Source organism: Bos javanicus, chromosome X (genome assembly GCF_032452875.1).
Source record: "Bos javanicus breed banteng chromosome X, ARS-OSU_banteng_1.0, whole genome shotgun sequence".
Taxonomy (NCBI): Eukaryota; Metazoa; Chordata; class Mammalia; order Artiodactyla; family Bovidae; genus Bos; species Bos javanicus.
Genome location: NC_083897.1, coordinates 32,950,801 through 32,971,258, shown reverse-complemented (window position 1 = coordinate 32,971,258; position 20,458 = coordinate 32,950,801). Strand labels below are relative to the sequence as shown.

Here is a 20,458-nt window from a genome sequence, read left to right as displayed (position 1 = left end):
ACCATCTGAGCCACAAGGGAAGCCCTCAGATTCCAATCTACATCATCCCAACTCTACGAGCAACATAGCCTCAAAAACTAAAAATGAACTTGACTTTGCTTTCAGACATCTGTGAATGGAATCCCCTGTCTTCGTTGAATGGAGCAGGTATTTTTGTGAGTTTTCCACTAACATGCTTTTTCCTCATTTGTTGTTCACCGTCTGACTCACAGGTGCACTATGAGTGGTGGAGGCAGATCCTGAAGTACTTCTGGATGTCAGTGGTTATCTACATGATGCTGGTGCTCATCTTTATATACACGTAGCAATTTGAAGACTCCCCAGGCTTGTGGCAAAACATGACTGGACTGAAAAAAGAAAAGTAAGTAACTGTGCTGGAGAGCAGGGTGGAAAGTGACCCACCAGGTGAAGTTGCGAGGGCATGTTGTTCCAAACACATTGCCGGGAAGGAAGTTTTAGTAAAACCTGATGTCATCACTAGCTGTAAGTTCCTCCAGAACAGAACTCATTGGTCTTGGTTGTTTGGGATTCTCATGACCTAGGCCTGAGCTTTTGGCACATAATAGGTACTCAATAAGAATTGACTGGAAAGTGAATTCTCAGCCCCTTATGGCTTTTCTAGTGTCTGTTTCATGTGAAGCTCACCTGCCTGGCTCCTCACAGTCACACGTTCTCCATTCCTAACTGGATGCTCGTAACACAGAGCATCAGCCTCCCTCCCTGATGGAGCCGGTGCTGAGATTCTAAGCAGTTGTTGTTGAGCTGCTAAGTTGTGTCAAACTGTTTGTGACCCCATGGACTACAGCACGCCAGGCTTCCCTGCCTTCACCATCTTCTAGAGTTTGCTAAAACTCATACCCATTGAATCGGTGATGCCATCCAACCATCTCATCCTCTCTCGTCCCCTTCTCCTTCTGCCCTCAATCTTTCCCAGCATCAAGGTCTTTTTTAGTATGCTGGGGCTTCCCATCAGGTGGCCAAAGATTTGAAGCTTCAGCTTCAACATCAGTCCATCCAATGAATATTCAGGGATGATTTCCTTTAGGATTTACTGGTTTATCCCCTGCTATCCAAGGGATTCTCAAGGAGTGGTTGGCCATGGAGACTAGCAGTGATGAGCTTTTTCTCATGCATGAAATAGACAGGACTCTAGCTTTTTCTACTCTGCTCCTCTAAACTTCCTAAATTCCTTTAGAAATCGGACCAGAACTGGGCATAGTGTCCAGAGGAGGAGCCATAGAGCTGAGTGTCCAGAGAAGGAGGCATAGAACTGCGCACCTTGCCTGAGCCAGATACTCTTCTGCACCTGAATATCAACAAGAAGCCAGAGGGAGTCTGAGTCCTGTGGAATTTACATTCTAGGACAGGAGACAAACCAAAAAGCCTACTTTATGTCAAATAAATCACAAACAGACACATCTGTGAAGGAAACAAAAACAAGCCGAGATAGTGAACAGTGGGGGCACAATACTAGAGATGGAGTGGTTCAGGCAGGCTTTCCTGAGGAGGTATCATTTTTAATTTTTGGCTGCACCACCTTTTTGGCATGTGTAATCTTAGTTCCCTGACCAGCACACATTTACCATGCCTTCAGCAGTAAAAATGCTGAGTCTGAACCACTAGACTACCAGGGAAGTCCCAGGAGATGTCATTTAAACTCCTGAAGAATAAGAAGGAGCTTATCTTTAGAAAACTGAATTGAGAGCTGAGAGGTGGAAGAACATTCCAGGAAAAGAGAACAGCAAATGCAAAGGGCTTGTGGCAGGACAGAGTTTAGTGAGTGCACTGAATAGCATGAAGGCTCGCCTGCAGGGAGGCTGGAGGTCAGGGCTCCTAGGTGGTGATGGTTTGCATCTCATTCTCTGTGAAATGTCTACAAGTCTTTAAAGCACCCTTGACTGGCTGAGAAAACAGTGATATGTGGGGGCCAGAATAGTAGACACAGCCAGCAGTTGGGGGGGCAGTCCTGTGATCGAGGATGGCAGCCTCACCTAGAATAGGAGTCACTAGAGAGGAAACAAGAGCACAGATTCAGGAAATGAGAGTGAAGGGATGTGGATGGTGGGGACAGGAAAGTGTTGGGGTGAGGGGGCATTCTGACTTGGGCGTTTCGCACGAGGTAGACGGTTGTGCCAGGGAAGACCGGAGTGGGGAGGGGGCGAGAACAGCTTAGCTGCTTCAGGAACATGGGGAAATGGAGACTTCTGTCTTGAAAATGTTCAGTGTGAAATCACTGAGAAATAGCTGAAATTCAGTGGACATTTGGGTGAGTGAGCCCACAGGGGAAACCCGCCCTGTTTCACAGGCTAGAAGACCTTGGCCTGAAGCAGTTCAGGGTGGTTGAGCTGTTCACGCGCATTTTCATCCCCACGTCCTTCCTCCTGGTCTGCATCCTGCACCTGTACTACTTCCACGGCCGGTTCTTAGAGCTCACCAATCTGAAGTCCATCCCCAGCAAGGAGTACAGTGCCATCTATAGGTGAGCCCACGCAAGTGCAGCCAGACCCTCCCATCCTCTCACTGAGAATCTCAACCTGCACTTGCCATGACAGTCAGCCTCTGAGTGGGAAAAAATTAGAAGAAATGTGGGGTGTTTGATGGCACTTTATGAAACAGTAGGTAGTCATTTGGGTTTCCTATGTGGTGCTCATGGTAAAGAACCTGCCTGCCAGTGCAGGAGACATAAGAGACACAAGTTCGATCCCTGGGTCAGGAGGATTCCCTGGAGTAGGAAATGGAAACCCACTCCAGTATCCTTGCCTGGAGAATCCCATGGACAGAGGAGCCTGGTGGGCTACAATCCATGGGGTTGAAAAGAGTTGGACATGACTGATCGACTTAGCATGCATGTGGGTAGTGATTTATGACATTTCATGGGTAATCTTGACAGGCGTGTGAATTGGTCCAGAGGAGTTGTGCTGACTGAAGTTCCTTTGCGATGGTGATGTGTCTTTTGTATCTGGGGTGATGGGGGTATTTTTAGAACTGTTTAAAAAATCTGGATTAATTCAGAGGGTGAGTTTTCTGTTGCACTGACAGGCAGTAAGGAAGTCTCTATAAGTGAAAGCGTAGTACAGAATTCTCCTTTTCGTTTCGGGAAGGAAGGACCTCGGCTGAAAGGTTCTGCCATCTGCGAGTAACCAGAGTAACATTTAAGGAAAGAGTGAAGGCAGTGATTTCTGTGACCAGTTCCCTGTTGCTGTCTTCCATCAATAAATACTAATACAAAGTGTTTCCAAGTAGCCAATGGGACCCGTCTCGCCCTGGCCATGTGCATGGAGCCATAGCGGGTCAGCACACATCCCTAGGCCTGCTTGATCTTGGGAACATTACAGGCATTCTTCTAAATGAGCCTTGATACAGATTTTCCTCTCTGCTTCACATAATAGCGTGTGATTCAACTCCTGGAAAACCCTTGTTGCATAGATGAGGGAGCAAAGTGCTGCCTTCAGAGGAACACAGACGCCACAGGTGAAGATTCCCCTGAGCTCATCAAGGGAAACAGTGAGTCCATGGAAAGAAGATGAAGCAGTAATTCATTAGGCATAGTTCATGAAATGTCAGACTGTGAACATTCTGCTGTGCTAGGGGGTTGTTGTTGTTCAGTCACCCAGTCATGTCTGACTCTTTGCAACCCCATGGACTGCAGCACACCAGGCTTCCCTGTCCATCACCAACTCCCAGAGCCTGCTCAAACTCATGTCCATCTAGTCAGTTATGCCACTAACCATCTCATCCTCTGTTGTCCCTTTCTCCTCCTGCCTTCAATCTTTCCCAGCATCAGGGTTTTTTTCAGTGAGTTAGCTCTTCACATCTGGTGGCCAAAGTATTGGAGCTTCAGCATCAGTCCTTCCAATGAATATTCAAGGTTGACTTCCTTTAATATTGACTGGTGGAATTATGGAAAACTGAGTGTGTTGAACAGGGTTTCCTTAAGTATGTAAACATGGTTTAATTATGTGGGTTCTGAAAAAGGATAGCAGCCTCCTATCAAGATGTGTCCTTCTGTTTTCCTCCACTGTCCGGCCAGCCTGTAACCCCCTCACCTGTCTGGACAGGAAGGAGGCCCATGGTCTGGTCGGTCTGAGGCCATGGCTGGCCCTCCTTTGGCTGAGGCTTAGCCCCTAGAACCCTCTGAACTGTTACTTTTGTAAGAGAATGTAAACGGCGAGGCAAAAATGAGTAATGTCAGTAGTATGTATGGTTTGGGGTCAAGGGATTTCATTTTTGCTTCTGTGAAAAGAGTTTTCTAGGAACTCAAGGAGTTCAAAGGACTCATCTGAGTCTGGTAGTTTGGGATTTCATGCAGGAGTTTCCTATAAAAGTCCCCAAATTTCTACCTGGAGCATGGGATGTGTATCCCATCATTTTCACAACTCTTTTCCATTGTAGTGTTTTCCTTACTAGTGACTTTTAATCCCTAGGGCCCTAGTAAGTGGCTACATTAGAGTCAAAAATGATGAAGAAAGAGATCTTCAGAATTGGATTGACTGTCATGCTTTGCCTTCTTTGTTCCTGCCCTCTTAGTAGATGCTACACCAAAAAAAAAAAAAAATCCAAAACTGGGAATGATCAGTATGTTTTATTCCTTAACTTGATTCTGGTCCTGTTGTTTCTGTAAACAGCCAGCTATCCTTTGCCTGTTTGTCTGTTGTTTGTGTGGCTTGTGTCTGCCCTGTAGGCAAGTGTCACTTGTCTGAAGAATTCATCATGTAGAGCCCTCGAGAATTTAATGTGGATCATCAAAGCCAAACTGAAAGGTGAATTTTGGGGGGATCATACGATTTAATTAATTTATGTTTTGAAGTATAGTTGTTTTACAATGTTGTGTTACTTTCTGCTGTACAACAACGTGAATCAGCTATATGTATGCATATATCCAATAAGAGAAGAAAACAAAAAGAAAATAAGCAAGTACATGTCAGCACACTTTATTCCACTGACCTCAGAACGTTCTTTGTTCATTAAATTAGCAACTCATTTCTGACATTCTGTGGTGATCTACCTGCTTGACATCTCTAAAAGAAATTGCTTTTGAAGGAGAACCTCTCTTGAAAGCCCAACGGCAATACAGAATCTTGACCACAGTTCTCCAATTTCACAGGCATTTTCAATACAAAACCAACAAGTTGCATATGAGCTTATATTTTCATCTAGCTAAACTTCTTCATTTTATATAAAAAAAAGTAAAATTCCAGAGATGTGAAATTTACTCAGAGCCCACAGTATTACAGATACAATAACATTAGTCGATGTCTGTCTTGTGACAATCAGGCTGAAATGAATAATTTATTGCAAATGAGGAGGACTACCTGCATTATCTGTAATAGGCCTTTTCCTAATGTCTACTTTATTGCCCAATAACATTCCTTCAAACATTCATTTGAATATGAATAAAAAGATATGCTCTTTAAAAATTGAGGAGCAAGATCATACTCATTACTATTTGCTATGAACTAAGCTGGACCCCCGAGAGTCACTGAGCTCCCTAAGGCTAGAGCCCCCTCAGCCGGGCTCCCGCACTCTTCGCAGATCTGGTCTGGCAGCTCACCTGGTGCCCGAGGATGGGGTGTGTTGCAGGCTTCTTACCCTTGGAAACATTTGCATCCACCACATATGCTTCAGATGGCCACAGGATGAAATTAGTCCATGCAAAGGTTGCCCGACATTACACGTTATTTAAGAATTTAAAAAAAAAAAAAATCCCTCGTTAAACTGTGAATGACTTGATTCCTAGGGGATAGTTTGCCGTGTTTCTGAGAAAGCATGACCTGACTTGCCTCAGCAGTCTCTGCGTCCTGCCCTTCACCACTGCAGTGCCATCCATTCTCAGATTAGCTGCTCAGCTCAGGGCTCCCAGTCAAAACACACTGTGGCCGCCATCCTGGAATGCACGTGGTGTTAGGGCCCCTGCACCCAGCATACAGTAGATGACTGTAGCATGATCTGTGATCTCTGACTCTCCTTATAACTCTTCTGTTCTCATCTCCTTTTTTTTCTTTCTGTTTCCATTACTTTGAGCAGCATCAAGAAAAACTTACCAATCCACCACAATGAGTAAGTCCCCCTGTGAAGCCATGAAATGCTTGCTCTACACAATGCTATTTCATGCTTCTCCATCCTAAACTTTGACCATTTTCTCCTGCGGGAAAAAATGTCAAGTTTAGGTGTTGATAGCTCTCATGACTGACTCTTCACTAGAATCTGAATTGGAAGAGCTCACCAAACCTGAGTTTACAGTTCATTTTTTAGAAAGAGCTTTAAAAAAATAAAAAACAACCAGATGCTAAAAAGCCCACATGCCAGGCTGTGTAGTGACTTCCATTTTGTTCATCCTCTTCCACGTGCCATTCACTCTCAGCTCCCAATGCCCTTCCCTCCCTGACTCAGCTGCTCTCTGCCAACAGGCTGGCCCACCCCGAGTGAAGCCTTCTGGACCTCACCATGATGAAGCTGACCGCCAGCCTGGAGGTAGCAGAAGTCAAGCAGCTGGCTGGGCCTGGGGAGGAGACACTGCGGGGGATGCCCTGCAAAAGCCAAGAAGGGTGAACCTGACAGGAACAGTGAGGACGAGGATGAGGACGAGGAGGATGAAGATGAGGAGGAGACGTCAGGTAAGCTGCCTGCCCAGGAGCCGCTTGGATGCTGGCTCACAGGACGAGGAAACAAAACGCTGACTTGCTCCAAGTGAATAAAATATATACTCAATATATAAGTATATAATAGAATATATATTCAATATATGCTCAAGTATATACTTGACCCAGGCAGTGAACTAGAAACTGTGGGAGCAATCTGTACAGGCCAGGCTTCCACTCACAGCTGCACACACGTCCTGCCTTGCAGATCTGAGGAACAATTGGCACTTGGTGATCGACCACCTCACAGTGCTGCTTCTGCTGTTCCTGGAGGGCTTCTACCAGCTGCAGACCTTCCTGTGGTGGATACTGGAGCTGCACATCATCAAGATCATGTACTCCTACATCATCTGGGTGTCTGTGAAGGAGACAAGTGTCGCCGTTCTGTCTTCAGGCCAGACCCAACCAGGTGTCTCGTCCAGCTGGAGCCCCAGGCCGCTCGGACTTAAGGTCCCCCACTGAGCGCGGATGGGGCAGAGATGGACGCTGACTCACAGATGTGGTTGTGCACCACATGCCCACCCACCGTGGGTATGTCTGAATTCCTCACAGCTTGAGGGCACCGCTCAGGTGTGTTCTCTCCCAGGAGAGGTTCCTGAAGCTCCAGGTTGGGCCAGGGACCCCCTGAGTGTCCTCCCAGAAGCCTGTTCACCTCTGTAGTTTCCTGTTGTGATGTTACTTAACATCACCTGGTTGTACACGTGTCTGTGTACAAAATGTATATCTTAACACCCACGACCGTTTCTTGTACATAAGAGCTCAGCCAACCTTTGCTCAGCTCAGAGGAACTGAATCAGTCAAGTTGCCTAAAAACATCTAGGTTTTTAGATGTTGTGCCATGTGACACATTTTTGTCTGCATTTCCAATTTTGTGTTCTCAGGTGTCTCTGTTCAACTATGTGTTTCTGATTTCCTGGGCTTTCATTCTGCCATACGCCAAGCTCCACCATCTGCCCTCAGTGTCTGCACCGTCTGGACATGTGTGATCATCGTCTGTAAGATGCTGTACCAGCTGCAGACCATCAAGCCTGAGAACTTCTCTGTGAACTGTTGATTGGTGAGCCTTGGAGACAGGGGTCTCCTTGCCTGGCCTTCAGGGAAGGGAGGCAGAGCCCGGGGTACCCACGTCCCCCAGCACTCGCCATCAGGCCTTCATCAGCTCAGTGAGTTAGAAGTGTCCTGGTCCCGTCTCTCCTGATGCTGACTCCCTCTGAAGTGGGTCCTCCCTCCCCATCCCTGAGTCCCTTTGCTCAAAGCTGAAGGAGACTAGTCTGAACTTTCCTGACTGTGGGGCCGTCTCTTACTCCCTTCTTTCTTCTTTTCAGCCAAATGAGAACCAGATGAACATACCCCTGCACCAGCTGAACAAGTCTCTGCTCTACAGCACACCCATTGATCCCATGGAATGGATGGGCCTCAGGAAGTCGTCTCCTCTGCTCATCTACCTGAGGGTAAGGCTTCCTCATCCTTAGCATTGCCTCTGCCAAGTTCACGTCTACAGCCCTTTCCCTGGAGACCATTCACCTCACCTTTGAGAGCAGCCTCATCCTCTAACATGGGGTTTGCAGTCACCTCCAAAACACATGACTGAATATTAAAATCGGTATTGAATTGTGCTGAAAAGAAATCAGCTGAGTAATTTGAGATTCGTTGAATAGAGTATGACAAATATATTCACTGGAATGTTATGAAACCACTTAAAGACTGAGGTAGATTGATGATATTATCAGACACTGAAAGATATCCAAAATATATTGTAATGTTGAAAAAGAAAAGCAAACTTCAAAACAGGATACATAGAATGATGTCTTGTAGGCACAAAGAAAAAATATTGAGTAAATTACACCAAATGGTCAGAGTAATTATTTCTGAGAAGTAAGCGTAGCATGACAAGAAATGTTTGCTCTCTAAATTCTACATATTTTAATCAGTGGCATCTATTATGTTTAAAAGTAGCCACATATAAACAGCATGTCTTTGAAAAATGAATTCTGGTTTCAAATAGTTGTAACAAGCATAAGGAAAGCAATAGAGTTCAGATTATTCACATGTTACTATGATGGATAGTTGGAGCATTTTACTTTGATGGATTATGCTGATGATGTAATTAAAGCCTTTGTACTCAACTCCTAGAGTCTGAAAGTGTACTAAGCATGTCTTCTCTCTCTTGGTGTAGATTTCTGGTTTTTTGCTCATATGACCAATATTGTTTGTAACATACAAATGATGTCTACCATTAAGAGCTGTTACAAAGATAAAACCAACTCATATTTGCAAGGGGTGATTAGATTAATGTCTGGCACATAAATGTTACCTATTTTATATTATTATTTTGTAGTATGCTCAGCATATTTTTCACTCTACTGCTCTCTCCAGCCAGCTTTCAGAGGTACTGTGTTCAAAACTTGCTAAGTTGAGCCCCAGTCTGCAGCTCAGTCTGTTTCCCAGGGTCCCTGTAGGATGCTGAATAAGAGTTTCTCATGTTTCGTTGAAGAGAAGGCTGGACAACCCTTCCGAGTAACTGGACCCAGCTGTGTGGTTCGGTGGTACTTTTTCTGGATCTGGTGTGACCATTGCCAGTCATTGGTGTAGAGGTTCTAAATCCTGTTATCATGAAAATTAGCCTGATTTGCAAACTGGAGATGACTCCACCCTTGTTACCACAAAACAGGGAAAATGAGCATTAAAGTCAAGACTGTTTCATGGATGTGGGATCTGATCACACACTGTCCCTTTAGAAACCCACAGTGAAATGAGATGGCTTTTTGAAGAGACTGTAAATGACCATGTGGCATCACCTGTATTTTCCTTGTTTTTTAGAACAACCTGCTGATGCTGGCCATTCTGGCCTTCAAGGTCACCATCTACCGCCATCAGGAGTACTACCAAGGATGGAACAACCTCTCAACCCTTGTGTCTAAAACCATCTTCCACAACATCACAAGACTCCAGCTGGATGATAGACTTGTTAACTGTGCCAAGTATTTCATCAAGCACTGCCGAGGTCCAGCCCCGGCTGATCCAGGGTATTTGAAGGAGAGACGGCCTAGGCGACTATTTATATGTTAATTAGAGATATAAGAGTAATAGAATGAGGATAGCTCAGTAGGAAAAATTCAGTGGAGAAAAGAGGCTGAGTAGCTTGGTTTACATGGAAAATCAGTATAACCCGTGACACCAGGTTAGCTCTGACCACGGAGGCCGCAGGCGCCCTCTCGACTAGCAGAAGGTGCCCCACCTTAGACACCTTCTCGAGTGGGTCTTAGAAGCCCAGGCAAATAAATGGTCGCAGAGGATATCCATGCTCCAGATGGAGACTTCAGCCAGAAGGTGAAAAGAAAGAATGACATGGGGAGACCAAGCGTTGGTGAGCAAGGCCCATAGCTTTATTTTCAGCAGGGGCTTATATACCCTAAGTTACACATAGAGGATAATAGGGGGTGCAAAGTCAGCAGTTTTTGATCCTTATCAAAATCCAGGGTTTCTTTCCTGCAAATTTATCGTATACAAATGGTTTAGGTGATTTACATCATCTTTTGGCCAGAAGGCCTATTAACATTTTATGACTCTTGACAAGGACTTATCAACAAAGACTTATATTCTCTAAGAGTAATTATTTTAAGGTTTGGCGCCATCTTCCGAAGATAAAATTGCATTCCTATAGGGTGGATGTGTAATGGGTTTACAACAAAGGAAAGAATTTATTACCTTAAGGGTCTAAAGTTACTAACACCAAGGCCACTACTTATTTTTTCTACATACCAACTATTAATACATATTCAAGGATACAATTCAGGGGATGTGAAAACTTGGCAGCAAGCATTGGCTCATCAATGAAATCTTTTACTAGTTTTATTCTGACAGTTTCTAACTCTCTGAGAGGCTCTAAGCTATTTGAATATCTTAAGCTTCCTGTGCCTCTCGAGGCTGGGAGACTGTAAACAATCATATGCATAGCTGTAGGAGTCCGGGTAAACTTGTCAGGTGAGTTAGAGAGCCATCTGAGGGGTTTGGATTTAAACACTCTTAATTGCCCAGGAACTTTATTAATTGGAGCTGTAAGTTAACTCTTTGACAGAGAGAGCGAGATGATGGTGGGGGACAGCCCCCAGTAAAGTCAGAGGTGAGAGCACAAAGCAATAAAGTAGGCAGACTCTGGTTTTGGGGGCAGATGCTCGAGAATATCTGGGGGGACTCCTGAGGCTTGATCCCACCTTTGCGTATGTTGAGCCTCCTTCCTCATGACCTTTGTCATGAGTGGAATGCCTCACCGGCTCCCGGCAAAGTACTTCCACAAGTTTGGTCTGGAGGTGAGTTTCCTTGCTGACCTGTTCTCTTTCTCTTTTCTCTGAAAATTCCAGTGGCTGCTTTTAGCCAGGTGGCCACGAGGGCTTTGTGGCACGTCTCCACACCCTGATTTCTGTCTCCTTGGGATCCAGGGGTCTGGGGGAGAAATTCCATGGCAGGGTTCCTTGGCCTGGTGGAGAGTCTCCAGGACTCAGTGCCTGTCCCCTGCTCTGCGGCTGTGGACACAGCTTCTCAGGACGCCCAGTCTTACAGATGCCTGGGTGTGTGTTTAGTGCCTTCTGAATGTATGACCTCAGCCAGAGCACACTGTTTTGACCTGAATAGTGTGGAAGGTCTGCCCTCAGTACTTGGAACAGTGATTCTTATTGATGGTCAACTAGTCAGTCTTCTGTCTTCATGATGAAAACACACTGCAGAGGCAGAGCAGGTGAAGAACTCAGGAACACGGGTCTCCACTGCCCCTGGGGGCTGCCCACTGATGCCACTCCCCTTCCCTGTAAAGCCGACTTTTTGCCTCTTTCATCCTCATGGAGATCTGTTTCCTCATGCCAGCTAACGTGATCGGCCAGTGCATAGACTTCTACACCATGATTCACACCTGCTGGGTGATTGTCGTCCTGTACTGGCACAGGAGGAAGGCCATCACCGAGATCTGACCCACCCAAGTACTGCTACTTCCTGGCTTGCATCATCACCTTCCAGTATTTCGTCTGCATCGGCATCCCCCCTGCCCCCTGCTGAGGTGTGTCCCCCCACCACCAGCACCAGCGCTGGGAAGAGGGGAACTCAAGGGCATGAGGGGCTCCCTGACCAGCTCCTCCCACCCCACACCCAGCAGACTACCCCTGGAGGTTCAAGGGCGCCAGCTTCAATAACAACATCATCAAGTGGCTGTACTTCCCTGACTTCATCGTTTGGTCCAACCCTGTGTTCCTCTTGTGTAAGTGGGGAGCTGGGGTCCCGCCTGCTCATCTTTCCCCTAGCAGTGCATTCCTGCCTGCCCCCCCCAACCGCACCTCTGCACAGTCTGGACAGGCTGTTATGTCTGCAGAGTTAATACCATGTTAGCATTCCAAACACTTTTTTCACTTTAGTAATTTTATCTCCTGCCACATACCCCCACTATCCAGCCCCACACACGTGTATGCACCCACCTTCTTGGGGGGTGGTGCTGTGGGGGTGGATGGGCCTGGTCTTGGGGAAGCACTTGCTTCTTGCTGCCACCACGGACATAGACCTACAAACTGGACAGGGTAGCTGAAAGGACAAGGCCAGACCACAGATGCTTCTGTTCCACCAGATGATTTCATGCTGCTCCTGTGCACCTCACTGCAATGATAGATCTTTAAGGATGAGAATAAGGCTGCCATATGGATCATGGCAGGTGACAATGTAGAGATCTGCATGAACCTGGACGCGGCCTCATTCAGCCAGCACAACCCTGTGCCCAACTCCATCCACTGCAGGTAAAGCAGCCACCCGTGGAGAGCCCCTGAGAAGATGTGACCCCCAAAGTCCATGCCCCCAGCTCCTCTGCCTTTCCTGGGCACTGACCTGCTTATTGCACCATGAAGCCAAGAATCCCAGGGCCAGATGGCTCGGTGATCTGGAGGCCAAACCTCCTTGTTATCCTCTGTCCTCCATGAACATGCCCAGGGCAGTTCTGGGGAGCAGACGCCCCTGAACCCCAGGACAGCCAGGGCCTCATGTGCTCCCAGCAGCCCTGGAGGTCCTCCCCATTGCGTGTTGGCTGGTGTTTGCATGCTGTTCCCACAAGCTTAGTTTTTTGATTTCTGAACCCAAAGCAGGTCAGGCTGAGGAATGAGGGCTGGGGCTCCTACAGGGGGATTCACAGCTGCAGGCAGGGAAGGGGAATGGATGGAAAGCCCACAGTACACAAACATGTACACACAAGCACACACACACTCACACTCAAACATGCCAGCAGCTTAGTTTCACCAACTTCAAGTCACACACATCAAGAGGACTATGGGTGTTCAGATCCCACCAGGACTGAATCATGGATGTTGCCTGTGTGACCGTGGGATGCTGAGAAACACTCACATCTTATGCACTCTCCCATATGTGTGACATCAAGGATGAGTGAAACATAGTTTAGAGAAAAGTCATGGAACTATTCAAAAGTGTTGAGTATTTTAGTCTAAGAAGAGTACAGTCCAAAAGTCCACTTCTGTGACAGTGTTCTCAGTTCAGTTCAGTCACTCAGTCATGTCCGACTCTTTGTAACCCCATAGACTGCAGCATGCCAGCCTTCCCTCTCCATCACCAACTCCATCACCGTGTCCATCACCAGCATTCTTCTAGGGACCACTTATTCTCTAACCACACTGAGAACAGTGTAGCACCTATTTTATCAGAGATGACTTAAGAGCTCCCACAAAATAACAACTCAGTTATCAAGTATCTGATAGCACAATTGGTGCTTCTGTGCTTCTCCCAAAACTTGGGAAGAGAAACAACCAAAGCAAAGCCTCCAAAGCCGAGAGCCTCTGAGCAAATGAATCCAGACAGGACACGGCTTGTAGGAATGATGTCTGTCAGCTGATACCCAGCGGGGGAACCTCCCAGAGCTCCATCACTGGGGGAGGATGGGGCCTGAGCATTTGCCTGTTTGCAGAGTGAGGAGTGGTCCCACAGAAGGGATCCTGGCTCAGCCCAGGGACGTGCAGAGAGAGTGCTCACAGAGCCTGCAAACTCCATGTCGGTGTGTAAAAAATTGAAAGTGGTAGTCGCTCAGTCATGTCTGACTCCTCAGGTACTAGACAGAGAATGTTGCTCTTGTGGGAAGTTTGGCCCCAGTTTGATGATAAAAGTGCACACAGTCTTTTCACAAAGTACTGCTCTGTCCATCACTAACTGGGTGAGGATTGTGCGTGGACCAGCCAGCGATCAAAGTGCCTGTCTGGCCTGTGCCTCCAGGCCAAGTCAGGAGGAGGATGTGTGAATGCATTCCCTTCCTCGACTAGACCCTCCCAACTTCATCTGTGCTGCAGTCTGTGTTGTCTCTTGGTTTCATTGTCCAGGTTGTACCTGGACACATCCATGGTGGTCATCTTCAGCTACCCCTTTTGGTTCGTGCTCACCATCATCTTCATCACTGGGATGACCCACATCAGCATCTTTTGCATGGGCTATGTGGTGGCCTGCTTCTACTTCCTGCTCTTCGGGGGCGACTTGCTTCTGAAACCCATCAAGAGCATCCTGTGCTACTGGGACTGGCTGATCACTTACAATGTCTTCATGATCACAACGAAAAACAGTCAGTAAGTGGCTTGTGCCGTGTAACACATTTGCGGTCCCAGCTTCAAAGCAGATGACCTGTTGGGTGGTTATAGAAAGCCCTCAGCCCCTCATGCTGCTCTTTTAAAAGCCCCAAATAGGATGCTGGCAAACTCAGAATGACCGTTTATTACTCCTTGTTTTGCCATTTTAAGCAGAATCCTTTTTGCTCACTTCTACCCTCTCAAGGACAAGAGGATATATATTTGTAGGAAAAAAAAAAAAAAAAAAAAACCTCTAAAGTGTATTTTCTCAATTAAAATCTATCCCTTCTGAGGAACAATTGGATATCACTCCAGGACAGGCTGCATGTGGCCCTTTATGAGTTGAAATAGTCATGGGATGTCTTCACAAATTATATTCTGTTGACTGAAACTGACTTTCTTACTGGGAAAGCACCATGCAAGTGTAAATATTGATAGAATGGACAAGGTTTTTCACTACATGGTGTAGGGTACAGATGGGAGGGATGGGCCCCCAAAGGTGCAGGTGTTTTATGGTGCCCTGATGCATGGTGGACACAGGAGCTTCATAGCTGCCCTAAGCACTGGCGTCTTGACTTAAAAACAGCTAAGATGGTGCAGGATTGAGACCAACACTTCCTGTCCACAGAATGTGGCCGGTTCTCTGTTAAATTTCTGCCTTCTAGGCCACAGTGTGGCCCTTCCCTGGTAGATAAACCACCCACGGGTCATCCCAGAGTCTCATGAAAATTTTAGGCCACAAAGATAGCTTTTAAGCTCTGTATTCTGTCAAGAAATTAAACAGTGACCTTTCAGGAGCTGAAGGAGTTAATCCACCTCTAGCTCTAATTTAAACTCAATCCCAGGGCCTGCTGCTCATGGCTGTAACTGACAGAGCGTTAGAACAGTGGTGGAATTGGGTGGGAGGTGAGAAGGAGTTTCAAGAAGGAGGGTACATGCATGTACCTATGGCTGATTCATGTTGATGTGTGGCATAAACCAACACAATATTGTAAAGCAGTTATCCTCCAATTAAAAATTAATTAAAAATAAAAGAACAGTGATGCATGACTGCCTGCTTCTCCCCTTCCTGGCACTTGAAGATGAGCTCACCAGGCAATTCTCCTGGAAAGCATTTGACTTTGGGTGTGGGGAGGCACATGCATTGCCGTGTTTAGAGGTCTGGGGAGGCCAAGTCTATGTAACCATGAGTGTGTCTTTGAATAATTTAATTTTTCTCCAGTCCATGTGAATGGTTAAGTTTCTAGTTGGTAGTAAAAATTATTTTTATTCCTCAGTTGGACTCTAGCAGTGCGTGTTTGTCTGTGGGGTGGTGTCGAGAGTTATAGGACAGGGGTGAGGCAGGACAGGAGGTCATGCTTTCTCCTGAAGCCAGTCCAATGGGCAGAGACGGGCGCCTGGGAGCTGATCCCTCCCAAGAACTGTTCCTGGAAAGTATGTGACTGTGGAATCCACTCATTCACTCATTCATTCTGTAAACCCAGGTTTCAGACCTGGTCTTCACTTTTCTGTTGTTGCTGTTTAGTTGCCCAGTTTTGTCAAACTCTTTGAGACCCCATGGACTGCAGCACAACTGGCTTCCCTGTCCTTCACTATCACCCAGGGGGTTTGCTCAAACTCATGTCCATTGAGTCAGTGATGCCATCCAACCATCTCATAATCTATTGTCCCCTTCTCCTTCTGCCTTCAATCTTTCCCAGCATCAGTGTCTTTTCCAATGAATCAGCTCTTCATATCAGGTGGCCACAGTGTTGGAGCTTCAGCATCTGTACTTCCAACTAATATTCAGGGTTGATTTCCTTTAGGATTGACTGGTTTGATCTCCTTGCTGTCCAAGGGAATCTCAAGAGTCTTCTCCAGCACCACAACTCAAAAGCATCAATACTTCAGTGCTCAGCCTTCTTTATGGTCCAACTCTCACATCCATACATGACTACTGGAAAAACCATAGCTTTGACTATATGGACCTTTGTCGGCAAAGTGATGTCTCTGCTTTGTAATATGCTGTCTAGGTTTGTCTCTGACCAAATGAATCCTGGATTAGTGCTCACCCATTGGCTATTGCAAAGTCTGGCTTGTTCCTATGACACTCTAAGTATCCTCTTTGAAAAGAGAGGTATTTCCCAGTGCAGAGAGCACCATGCTGAGGCTTCTCCTCCTTGCTTCTTGGGTTTAACTCCCAGAAGTGAAACACCAAGCACTTCACTGGGTGGGACTGGATTTTAGGAGCCATCAGAGCACTGGGCTGTGGGGAATTCCTGCATGTGTTGGGATTGAAAGACATCAACCTTGTTTTCTGGGTGCAGAGTTTCAGGATACTCCTTTCCCATTTGTTTTTCAGATAGGAGCGTGTGGCTGTATTGAAAAATTGGTTCAAAATAGTTAATGGTTGATCCAAGCATTCAGCCTGGCCTGCACAGTCAAGGGATACACAAATGCATGAGTATGAAAAGCAGATTTGGGAACAGAGGGACAGAGAAGGGAGGGCAGAAGTAGTGTTCTAATTTAAATATCTGGGTCAAAGCCCCTGAAGGAAGAAAATGAAGGGACACCCAACTCAGTGTCTTCATGGAGCTGTGGGATGGTGCCTCCAGGGTATCTGTGGTCAGAACACCCCTACCCCTAAGATAATCTTTGATCTTCTTCTACAAATATCCCATCCCTCTTCCCAAGCAGGTATTTAGCAACTCCCTGAACTTCCTGTATTTATGATGGGAAATGTCACAGATGCCCATGCACACCTATGACTGCTGGGTGGATCATCAGAGGAGCTCTGCCTGCAGAGCCCCCACCCCGAAGCTCAGAGAAGCTCCACCGGATGGACAGTCGGGAGGAGCAGCAGAATGTCTGTAGTTAGACTCCCTCCCTGATGGAAGCGGTACTCCCATTCCCACCCTGTGCCTCTTGCGTCAGCACCCTGGACAGCGCCACTGTCCTCTGTTCTCCATAGGGCCTGGAACCTGGCTCTCCCCGACCTCCACCCCCACCCCCGCCCTGCCCTGCCTTCCTGTCAGATGATGAAGGAGGCAGTAGAGCTTGTTTGACTTGGGGGGTCAGACATGCTGTTGACACCTCTTCTTCCAGTAGACTGTAGCTACTCTGCTAGTCACCCTGGAAAGGGCCCATTCCCAGAACATGTCTTGTTTGTGCCGAGATTCCCTCTGGTGTTGGGACAAACAGATGTGATTTCTCCCTGGCCTTTCCTCCTGAGCCCTAGAGTATCCAGAGCTCACTTGTGGCCATCCTTCTGAACTGGTGCTGTTACCATACTTGAAGTTTGTGCCCTTGGCTGCGAATAAATCCGTTCACAGGGACTCAGTGTCTCGGAAGTTTGCTCGTATGTCTGTGTGATCGTATCACAGAGCTTATAAAATAACAATGAAAATGAGTATTCATTTTAATTTTTTTCTTTTTCTTTTCCCCTCCCCTAGCTGATGACGACTCGTCATGTAAACTGCTCAGTGGGGAGGTGGGGATCATTTGGGACAGCATATGCTTTGCCTTCTTCCTGCTACAGAGAAGAGCGTTCATGAGTTAATATTTTTTGCATGTGGTGGTGGATATAAAAGCCTAGAAGATCCTGGCATCCAGGTGGGTCAGGCTGTGGAATCAGGGATTTCTCCTAAGAAACCTGCTGGGAAGTGACATAGCCCCCAGCCTGCTGTCTGAGCTTGCCTGTAGAACCCACAAGGAATTAAGACACATTCCTTCCAGGAAAAGTGATCCAAGGCTTTAAGATCTAGAACAGAAGAGTAAAGAGGAAGACTCTGGAGGGAGTTACACCTTACCAAGACTAGGATACTCTTGAAGTTCAAAGACAGATTGGACATTGAGCTCCTCGGTCCAGACCTCAGTCCTGGAGTAGCTCCTTAGAGCCTCCTGAGTCAGAACAGAAGCAGAGACCATGTTGGTCCAGAGTCTAGTCCATCTTCCCCTGCTGCCTCCATTTTAAGGAGAAACTCCTGACAGTAGAGAAAAAATACTCATCTGTTACCTTTCAGAGTATAGCTGGAGGAGCCCGTCTCCCCAGGGGAGGATGGAGGCTATGTGAACCCATTCACAGGGATGGGGCTTCTAGACTGGACTTGGGACCCCCAGCTCCAGCCCAGAGACTCCAGGCAGCAGCCCACCCAAAATGTTTTCTCTTAGTAACTGTTGTCAGGGAAAGTGGCCAGTACCGATAAAAATGCTCATTCATTCTGTTTCTGGCTTTCCTTTAGAGAGGTTGAGCTTTTCCATGCCACCATTGTAAAGGCTGTAAAGGCCAAAATCGAGGAGGAGAAAAAGTCCATGGACCAGCTAAAGAGGCAGTAAGTACACTTCCCTTTCATTTGGGGTACACCTGATCCTGTCCCACCAGATCCTGGCTCCCAGGGAGCCCCAAGCCCTGAAGAAGCCATTTGTGGTGACCTTCACACCTACCCAGGTGTTTGCTCTGTGCTGACTGATGTGAAAATTGTCCAAAGGAGGTCACAGAGGAGTTGGGGCAAGGGGAGGAGCTGCCATGGGCAAGACCAGTGTCAGGTCCTAGTTTAGATGGTTCTTCTGGAGCCCCCAGCAGGTCTCTAAACTCTCTGAATTCCAGTTTTCTGTTTTAGATTAGGACTCGGTTCTGCCTGATCCTGGTAAATATTAAACAAGCTAGTGAATGAGACAGGGTCGTTCCCAGCAACACTAACTCAGAGAGAAGTCCATCATGTCTGTGGGTGAAGTGAAGGAACATAGGTTCTCACTTCAGAAGGATCTTTAGAGATAATACGGTCCAGTCTGATCAGAAGCTGCTGACGCATGTAGTAGATGACTTAAAACCCACAACAAACCGGAGGTGGCACTAAAAATACCCCCACATTTCCATGTCCAGTTCATGGCCTCCTGTCCCACTGGGCCATTCTGGAGAAATCAAGTAACGGACTAACTCCACCCAGGAGATCTGAGAAGTCTTTTTCTTTTTTAATTAGCCCACTGAAAATAGTTATTTTCTTAGAGTGAAATCTCTAGCAATAAGTGGAACTTCTGAGGAAGGCTAGTGCCTCACATGTCTGGGGCTAGGTTTAAGAGCTGATGGCCATAGAATTCAAAACCTAGCCACTTTCTCCAGGAAAATGGAGAGACTCTGTCAGCCCACCTGGAAAGTTCCCTGCATTTCTAAGACTACTTCATTCCATCCTGACCTCATCTCCCAGCTCCTTTCCCTGTGCAAAAAATATTTGCCAATATGAATCACACTATCCCATGGCATGGTTATTTTCATAATCAGAGGTATGAGGTATATAACATATATATATATATATATATATATACACACACACACACACACACACACACACACATATAGCTATGTAGCTACTACTATTGCTGTTTCTAGCTATCTAAATCATGTCTAGAGAAATAGCAAATTTGACCTCACATGTAGTATGTGTTCCTAATTTCCCATAAGTGAGACCTCTTACTATAATTTACATCACTGGATTTTTCCATTTCCTCAAATGAGAAGTCAAAGAAAGATGAAGGCAATGATCATTGTTAAATACAAACAAATAAAGAAAATATTTAAGCTGCCCAAAGCAGAAATGTCACTTAAATCAGTTTTAAAACTTGGGCCATACATTTAGAATTTTAAGAAACCAGGAAATGAAATGTTTTAGGACTTCCTTAGTGGTCCAGCAGACTTCCACTGCAGGGGTGGGGCAGAGTTTTGATCCCTGATCTGGTAATTAAGATCCCACATGCCGCACAGTGAGCCCAAAAATGTTTTTTGTAAATTTATTTATTTCAATTGGAAGCTAATTACTTTACAATATTGTAGTGGTTCTGCCATACATTCACATGAATCAGCCATGGGTGTACATGTGTCACCCATCCTGAACTCCCCTCCCACCTCCCTCCTCATCCCATCCTTCTGGGTCATCCCAGTGCACTGGCCCTGAGCGCCCTGTCTCATGCATCAAACCTGGACTGGCGATCTATTTCACGGATGGTAATATACATGTTTCAATGCTATTCTCTCAAATCATCCCACCCTCACCTTCTCCCACAGAGTCCAAAAGTCTGTTCTTTATATCTGTGTCTCTTGCTGTATCACATATAGGGTCATCGTTACCATCTTTCTAAATTCCATATATATGCATTAATATACTGTATTGGTGTTTTTCTTTCTGACTTATTTCACTCTGTATAATAAGCTCCAGTTTCATCCACCTCATTAGAACTGATTCAAATGCATTATTT

At 46.3% G+C, this 20,458-nt stretch overlaps 1 pseudogene; it reads left to right on the top strand.

Moving 5' to 3' along the window:
• LOC133242544 (piezo-type mechanosensitive ion channel component 2-like) overlaps positions 1 to 20,458 on the top strand; it is a 201,052-nt pseudogene that overhangs the window by 160,611 nt on the left and 19,983 nt on the right.